At 32.4% G+C, this 8,432-nt stretch overlaps 2 long non-coding RNA genes across 8 annotated transcripts; one reads left to right on the top strand and one right to left on the bottom strand.

The window, feature by feature from the left end:
• Positions 1–282: 282 nt before the first annotated feature.
• Positions 283–1,041, top strand: LOC114075597. Its single transcript, XR_003575994.1, has 2 exons — positions 283–732; positions 828–1,041. It is a non-coding gene; the product is annotated as an uncharacterized LOC114075597 (long non-coding RNA).
• Positions 1,042–1,192: 151 nt separating this feature from the next.
• LOC107008503 lies at positions 1,193–4,953 on the bottom strand. Of its 7 annotated transcripts, none has more exons than XR_003575992.1 (4): positions 4,804–4,953; positions 4,417–4,535; positions 2,607–4,116; positions 2,141–2,503 (listed from the first exon to the last, which is right to left on the bottom strand). It is a non-coding gene; the product is annotated as an uncharacterized LOC107008503 (long non-coding RNA). The 7 variants fall into 7 exon arrangements; XR_003575993.1 differs by having other exon boundaries at positions 2,607–3,494; positions 3,809–4,116; positions 4,417–4,952; XR_003575989.1 differs by having other exon boundaries at positions 4,667–4,951.
• Between the last annotated feature and the right edge of the window lie 3,479 nt (positions 4,954–8,432).

The following is an 8,432-nucleotide window of genomic DNA, read 5'->3' as shown; positions in this document are numbered from 1 at the left end:
TTAATGTTTTATAGTAGTATATTTTTAGTCTTTTTCAAAAATTTCTTAGATATTTATAGGGGTAAAATCTTAATTACTATATATTTTGTCTAGTTATTTATAAGAGTTTATAGTTTATTATTTTATGAGGTAGGATTTATTCAAAATAATTTTCTATTAGTTTTAATATATTTAAAAAGTTATATGTTTACCACCAACTTATGCAATACCTGAATACTTATATAAGGGGATGAAAACTATTTAAATTGACACCACCACTTCCATATACGAGTCATCCTCTAAGATAGTGGTTAATGAAGGCTAATCTATTTTTATAATCCAACAATTTTCCTTTCATTGTTACAAACTAATTTCCTATACACAATAACATGCAGCCTTAATGTGCAAATAGATAACTTTCATCAAATTTACACCAAGTTTGTCTTAGACATAATAATATAGGAGTTATCCATTAAGGAAGTACGGTGTGTGCTATACACAGATTCGTACACCAGTTTTCAATAATTTTCTCCATTTCTTTTCCCTTAACAAAGGCAAGTTTAAGTGTGCTGCTACCTAAAGATTAGGTAGTCGTTGAAGTGTCTATTTAAAGAGTGGAAAAAGTATTACAATGAAATAAAATTATATACTGGTCTTGAAGAAGATTTCGGTAGGAAAATAATTTCAACTCGTTGTTCGATCACCCAAGGGAAATTAATTATCTATAGCTGGCTATTCAAGCCTATATTCAAGGTATGTTAAGGCGAAACTCTTTTTTTTTTCATATCGATTGAGTCCTAAAAATTATTAATCACTGAATGAGTACTTTTTTACTATTCTATTGCTAGGATGACCTCCGTGAAAGCCATTGGGATGTGGCTGATCTTATTTCTTGATTTTATCGTACTAGATCGTTGGCCGAACATGGAAATTATAAGAAATGTTTGTGCACTTGTAATTTTGATCTTTTAATTAAAAAAAGTCAATACAATAGATGTAAGTGTATCGACTACAAGAGGATTAACTTTATTTAGCATTAATGGTAATATTCAAAGTTGTGAACTCTACGATAGTTTAGTAACCCGCTCATGACATAAAGCAAAACGGCAGTTGAGAAAATGCATGCACGATACCTTTTTAACTTGCTTCAAATCACATAAAAATTTAAAAGTTTGTCAAAAATAACATGTATTTTATTTTTGACACTCATAAATCAGTACAAAAGTAATTTGATACCCCTTCAAATTATCACATAAAGATTACAAAGTTTGTCAAGAATAGTCGAATGGGCATATAAATCGATCAGTAGAAAGTAACTTTCTAAGTGTGTGAGTCTGTCAGTCATGTCCAATGTCTTGTAAAATTCACCAGAAGATCTTCCCTTCAACATGAAGTTTCACAGACCAACTAAACTCTATTTGTAATGTTTCAATTATTTATTTCTATATATGTAACTCTACTTACATTAATTTGTAAATAAAAAGGTGAAAAGTTACAATCGCAAATCCTCACACATGCTAAAATAGAAAGAATTTCAAGCTATGGCGTTGCATAAACAAGAACAACACGTACTGCTTTGAACACTAACATTTAGGTCTTAGCAAGTTCATCCAAACCTTCATTACAGGCAAATAAATTATATGAGCATTTTGAATTTTGCAAAATAAGGAGGATATGAAGATGAAGAGGCCAAGTGATACAGTGAAAAGTGATTGGAACAATTTTGTTAATAACACAACATTAGGAGTAATTACTGTGCCAAGTTGTCTATACCTAATTTAATACACACTCCTCAAGCTTTCTCTTTAATAGCTTTTTTCCCAAAGATAAGGCCAATGGTAATTTCAAGTTACAAAGTTACTTATTGTCCAAAGTTCAACTTAGGACAACAATCATGAGCTTATGATATAAATTTAAATGACAATTTATAAAAAAAAATCAAATGAGAACGACTTTTTATGTGAAATCATGAGTAATTGGTTTCAAAGCTCACTAACTAATCTGGTGGAATAATAGTTTGTCACTGTATCCTCTTTCCATTCTTCTTAGTAGTTAGTTTAGAAATATTTGAAAATTCATATTCATACATTGGCTTTTTAAAAGACGATCAGTAGATCTCTTATTATGGCCATGAATCCGGATAACGATAATACATAAGCAGTTAGCAACAACATCACTTTTTCATTTCAACATGGCTAACCAAAGGAAAACAAATAACACAACGAAGAATGTAGCGATGCAGAGTCCAACTAAGACTTCCATGTAATGTGTCATTCATCCGAGTTTCTTACTGATCAACCACCATTATATTCCTAATAGAACTTAAAATTCCCTAATGAAGTTGGCAATAATGTTGGTGTCTTTAAACAAAGGCCTTACGAAGAAATCAAAACATATATTGACAATCTCACTGTCATGAATATTTAGTGCCTCGTTCAAGAGAAGATACTTGTAACCTTCTAGCTATTTTGTTTTTCAATTTTCCCAAACACATCCATTTCAGAGCAGGAGCCAGCTGAACATACTTGTTGAAAGCAAAGAGTCCAAACGACATTAATACAAGTAACCAAAATCAGGGAAAAACTAACATAAATTCCAGTCAAGTATAACCCATGGTCATCACTTACCTAGAAGGAAGAACTACTTAGGAAACGAAAGGTGAATGTAATTTCTCCCTCTTAGCTGCAAGCCTCTGAGCTTTTTGAAGATCCTTCAATACAGCTTGAAGCAAATTGGCATCTGTAATTTTCTTGCTAGCCTGAGAGAAAAGAACGAATATACAATTATAACCATAAGATACAAGTGTGACAGAAGAAGAGCAGAAAATATATATAAGGCTGCAAATGTGTAAACTATAAACAAATTGTGATTAATACATGTTTTGTACATACCTATCAATGAGTAGAACCACTAAGACAAACACATAGGAGAGCACCTTTTGAACTTCAATAAGATGATCTGTTTCGCTGAGTTGATTAACTTTTGTACAAGTATCATTGACTAATTGCCCAATTTGAGAAAATCAGCAAAATATCAAACATTTTTTATTCTTTTTAATGTAGTAATTATACCTATTATGGAACTACAACCTAAAGGTAGTTTTCATCTTTCATCCCATCAACACACTATAATTGTTGCTGCATCATTAAGTTAGGCTTGGGATTACAAATATTGGATTGCATGCATAGCTAAGCAAGTTAAGTCAATTCTAGAATACTATTATGATGGAAACCAAATCAATTATTATATGACAAAAATAATTGAAATTACTGTATATATTTCTTATAGAAGAATTATAATGTATCTTCAATGTTATAGTGTCTAATTTTTACCCAACAACTCTGGGATTTGGAATATCTAAGCACCAATAAAGATTTCGTGTAGCCTTGACCGCGCCCCCCTGTCCTTCGTCTGTCCAAGCAAAGTGTCTTTCGCCTTGTTTATTTTAGAAGCAAGTAGTGATTACCTCTTGCATCACCTTCCTATGTGCTTCCCTCACTCCATATGCTTCACTGCTTTCCTTGTTGAAGATGTTCATGTCGGTATAATAAAATCCAGAAAAGAAAAAGGAAGAGAAAGACTACTTGTGCTGTTCTTATATATCAAATATCATTGTATTATACAAAAACAGCAACAAACACAAACAAATGATAGCATTAAACCATAGTCAAGAATCCGGAAAATGTGGTGCAAATGTAACAGGTTCAAGTAGGCATGGGAAAATTCAAAACACTAATAGAATAGTATAGGAGTTAAAACATCTGTGTACACTATACCCTCCACAGGTGGTGCCTATGGAGGATGTAGTGTATGCAAACCTTAACATTACCTTGTGAGGGTAGGGAGACTGTTTCCGGTAGACCCTCAAAATCGAGGAGATGATTTAACTTCTGAAATACTTTAACAATATCTCATATAGCAATTGAAGCAATGCATTACAATGAACGAGAGAGCAGACCTGACTCTAAGAATCAGATTTGCTTTCATTCTGTTCATTTTAGGCTAAAAACCTCCTCCATAAAACTTGTGCATTCTCGCAGGGGGAGGTATGACCTTGAGTGCTTTCCATGCCTGAACTCCATACCTTGAAGAATATGCAACAACAACTATAGCCAGTCCTGCTACCAATGGAGTGGCCTGAAGTGAAATTTAGAATTACGTAAATTGTGAGTATAATTAAGACACATTAAATCAATGTATGTCGTTGATGAGATCATGCCAAATTTATACCAAATTTAATTCACAAGATTATGAGCTTCTCTTTCCTACTTATAATCAAAGCAACCAAGTCAATTACTTTTTCTCGTATGATGGATGGAAATCACTTGTTATACCATATTTTAATAAATAGATATCCTTGTTACGAGTTTTTAAAAAAAGCATGATATTGGTACCCAGTTAAACAATTCATAAGTAAAATGACAAAAAGAAACTTACAATAAGGAGATACTAAGATTTTAGGTACATCTGCTGAAGACAAAGATTGAGGAGTGCGACAGGAAGATCCTACACTGCATTCAATTTTTTGTGGTCTCCAAAACACATGAAAAATCGAACTACAACAACAAACCGAAATAAAAAAAAAGAAGCAAATATGAAGTTAAATTTTATCAACAGAAGATAAAAAGCTAACAACTTAATTCCAAATTTAGTTAAGAAATAGAAAAAGGATACAATCTTTGATCACCTGATTGTCTGTAAACGCTTGGGTAAAAAAAACTCCAAGGCTCAATGAATGAATGAAATTATAGAGCAAACTAACCTGAGAAAATATCACACCAAACACACCAACTATGGAGAAATTAATAGAAGTGAAAACATTACCTCGGTGTATGTTGAAATCTTGGGTTAGAAGATGGAAAATCTTTGGAAAGAGCTGGACTTCACCTTTCCACTCTTTGAAAGAGGAAGCAACTTGGTTCTCAATTTGTGAACGACCCAAGGCCTCATATTGAATATACTCGCAACATAACATGTGGATAGCTTGAGTGATAAACACTACTAAAAAAAACAGCGTTTAGCGACAGATATTAGCGACGGACTATATTCCGTCACTATATAACGTCAAATTTGCGATGAAATTACCATTTTGTTGCAAAATTAACAATTAATTTTTTAATTTATCATATAGTGACGAATTTGCAACGAAATATTTAATTCGTCGGTAAATATTAGCGCAAGATTTTTGCTCTCAATTTTCCCTATGGATTTAGTAACAAAATAAATTAATATTTTGCGATAGAATTAACGACAGAAAAAAGGTCGCTAAACTTTTATCAATATTTTTATAAATTTATATTATATAGTGACGAAAATATCCTTCAACATAATATTTTCTTAATATATATATTCATTTGAATGTGACGGATGTTATAATCTGTCACTAATTCCGTTGCAAAATTTTATTAAGTGAAATAATTTTTAGGGCATAAAATATTCACACTAACAGTTTTCAGAGATTAAGCTCTGAAACTCCAAGCCTCCATATCTAGAACTCCATTTAGATTTCAAAATCCATCTCAAAGCTTGTAACACTCGAAGCTCTGAAACAAGTTTAAATCTCGAAGCTATGAAGCAAGTCTCCATCAAGAAAGGTAAGCGCTCAAACTCCAATTTCGATTTCAAAGCTTCAGTTTCCCCAAATGGATTTTTTGGTTTAGATATCAAATGAAATCAATTTTCCAAGTTGGGTTTATCAAGAACTAATTATAAAATCAAAACCCTAGCTCCAATTTGCAGTATTACTACATTTAGGCCATTTTTGATTTTGATGACTTTCAACTCTTTCCCTATGAAGAATAGGAACACTGACTAGGAATTTCGGTTAGATTCCTGCATTAGGATATCATATTAACTCGACATACCATTGTTTTTTAATTTTTACTCGACATACCATTGTTTTCCAATTGAAAAGTATGAAACCTAACTAGGAATCTTTTCACTACCACTAAATATAGAATTTTTAGTTGATTGGGTGTTATAAAAATATGATATTATAACTATGAACTCTTTCCATTTTGTTTAGCTTGAAGTAAGGTTGTTGAATGTTTTGAAATAGAGTTTTTTTTAGTAGTAAAATTTTTTGAAAATAGGTGTTAGGGCTTAAGAAAGCATCAAGAGTTAGTTACAAGAATTTTACATTGATTTTACACTGATTTGTTTTAGTTTTCTATTGCAGTAACTTTTATCGCTATGACTACTTACTACGGACTCATTCCTTTGTAAAAAGTATATCTCTTTCTCTTTTCTGCATAATATCTTTCTTTTTTTTTTTAGAAAAATGTGTTGGTATAAACATTTTGTTTACACTTTTGTTTGGATTCATATTTCGGTGATGAATAATGTTAGTGTAGTATTGAATCTAGTGTTAAAAGTTGTTTCTGGTTGATTTTGGTATTCTGATTTAGGATCTTTTGAACATTGTGATATATAACTTCTTTTTATTTTTTCAATTAATATTCTAAAGTGGTTCTTTATGTTTTTTTTTTCACTTGAAATGTACTATGAGTGATCTGGAAGTTATGGTTGTTATTCCTATGATCAGCTTTTTGCAATGAGTTATCATGATAGATCTAAAGATTGGGTAATGTATTCCTTGAATTCTTAGTTTTGGCTCTGAAGTGGGTGTACTGATTATTATGGGCTATTGAATTATATATTGATTATTGTTAGAATTGCTCATAGTTTTCCTTATAGTATTGATATCTATATTAAGTGTTGTTGGATAATTGATATGGAGGACTTGTTGGCCTAGTCTTATTTCCATTATCATTGGTAAGATCTCTTGCTGTGTGAATTTATTGGAAAGGCTAAGGAATGGTGATTATGGCTATTGAAAGGTGGTAAGTTGACCTAATTCTTTTATATTGTATCAAATTTATATCGAATTGCTATTGATTGGTATGGTCCACTTACGGTGTCGATGCTTAAATTTTTTTTAATTTCTATGTACATGGCTTTGTCGCAATTATGATGTGAAAAGTAGTATCATCATTTTAGGGCTTGTAAAGATGTACAATGTGAAGGATAATATTGTGTAATGTGGATGTAATGTGATGAAAATATATTCTCTTTTAATGATAATGTGTAAGTGTGATTGATTGTGAAGAGTCTTACATGATGATATTGTGTCTTGGTTTGGTAGACTTATTTCCGTCTCCTTGATGTATGAAAGTATGTGAATGTAATATCTTGACTTGGTACACTTAGGAACCCTTGTCTTGTATGAATTAATGTATGAATGAATGAAATTCTAGGATCGGTAAACCTAAATTAGGTGTCCTTCTAAGAAAGAGTAATGTGCAACCTTGATTATGAAAAGAAGGTTAATATAGAAGCCTTGAAGTGGTAAGACCGTAATGATGCCCTTCTTGAGTGGAATTATAGACTTAATGGTAGGTTGGCTGAAACGACATGAAACCATCTCTAAGAAAGTCATAAGAGCTATCCTAATAGAACTTAGGTTGCAGCCCTAGAGGACCCATCCTTGGAAATGGTATTATGAGTTGGTAGGACTTAGTGATGGTACCTTCTTTAATACACTTATGTGAATGAAATTACTCTATGAGAACAAAGGAAAAACAGCAACTGGATATGCTTAAGCGAGTATCTCTAGTTGAGTATTAGGCTAGAGTACAAAAAAAACTTTTGATATCCCCTAAACCATGTGCATACATGGGATGTGTCCTAGTTCAACCTTTGGCAAGTAGAATGCCTTTCGCGATGTGGGGTTTGTGATAACACCGGATTCCATACCTAGCTAGCGTGTTATATGTCAGTTAATGCCTATTCTCATCATGTGGGATGTGCACTCTAATATTGGATAGGTTCTATAATATGTAGGTAGTGGAATGGGATGCTATCTATACATGACCCGAGTAGGCCTTGAAGATTCTAAAGTGAGTTCCCTATGTCTTCCAAGACCATTATGTGAAGTCCCTAAATGTATGATTGTCTTCTAAATGGTTTAAATGAATATTGTTCACCTACTGAAGGTATGATGAATAAAAAGGTTCTTATCTAGGGTAGCTTTGAGGAATACTTAGGTGTGCTTGAAGAGGGTGTATGGGCGGTCTCTTCATGTCTTACTTAAGTTAGTGTTAGTGTAATCTTAGGTAGAGAGTCTAAATGATGTAAAGGCTTAACTTGATGATTTGGAAGTAAGTGTTATGTGCTGGAGAAGAATATCCTTACTTTGGGTAGTCTTGAGGATCACCTAGGTGTGTGTGAAGGGGTTCTATGGGCGACCACTTCATATATTACTTAGGTCGGTCTTAAGATAACATTTGGTAGGGGGTCTAAATGTTTAAATACATTCTAAGTGATTATGGTCATGTCTTATGGATTATGTGGTTATTGTTTCATATGTGAACGATGACTTGTAATATGTCTCTTAAACTCTTATGATGAAGGTTCTTATCAAAATAGCATGAAAGCATATCTTAAAGTAAATG

Source organism: Solanum pennellii, chromosome 1 (assembly GCF_001406875.1).
Source record: "Solanum pennellii chromosome 1, SPENNV200".
Lineage (NCBI taxonomy): Eukaryota > Viridiplantae > Streptophyta > Magnoliopsida > Solanales > Solanaceae > Solanum > Solanum pennellii.
Note: the sequence above shows the minus strand (reverse complement) of the source record. Positions and strands in the feature narration are given on the sequence as shown.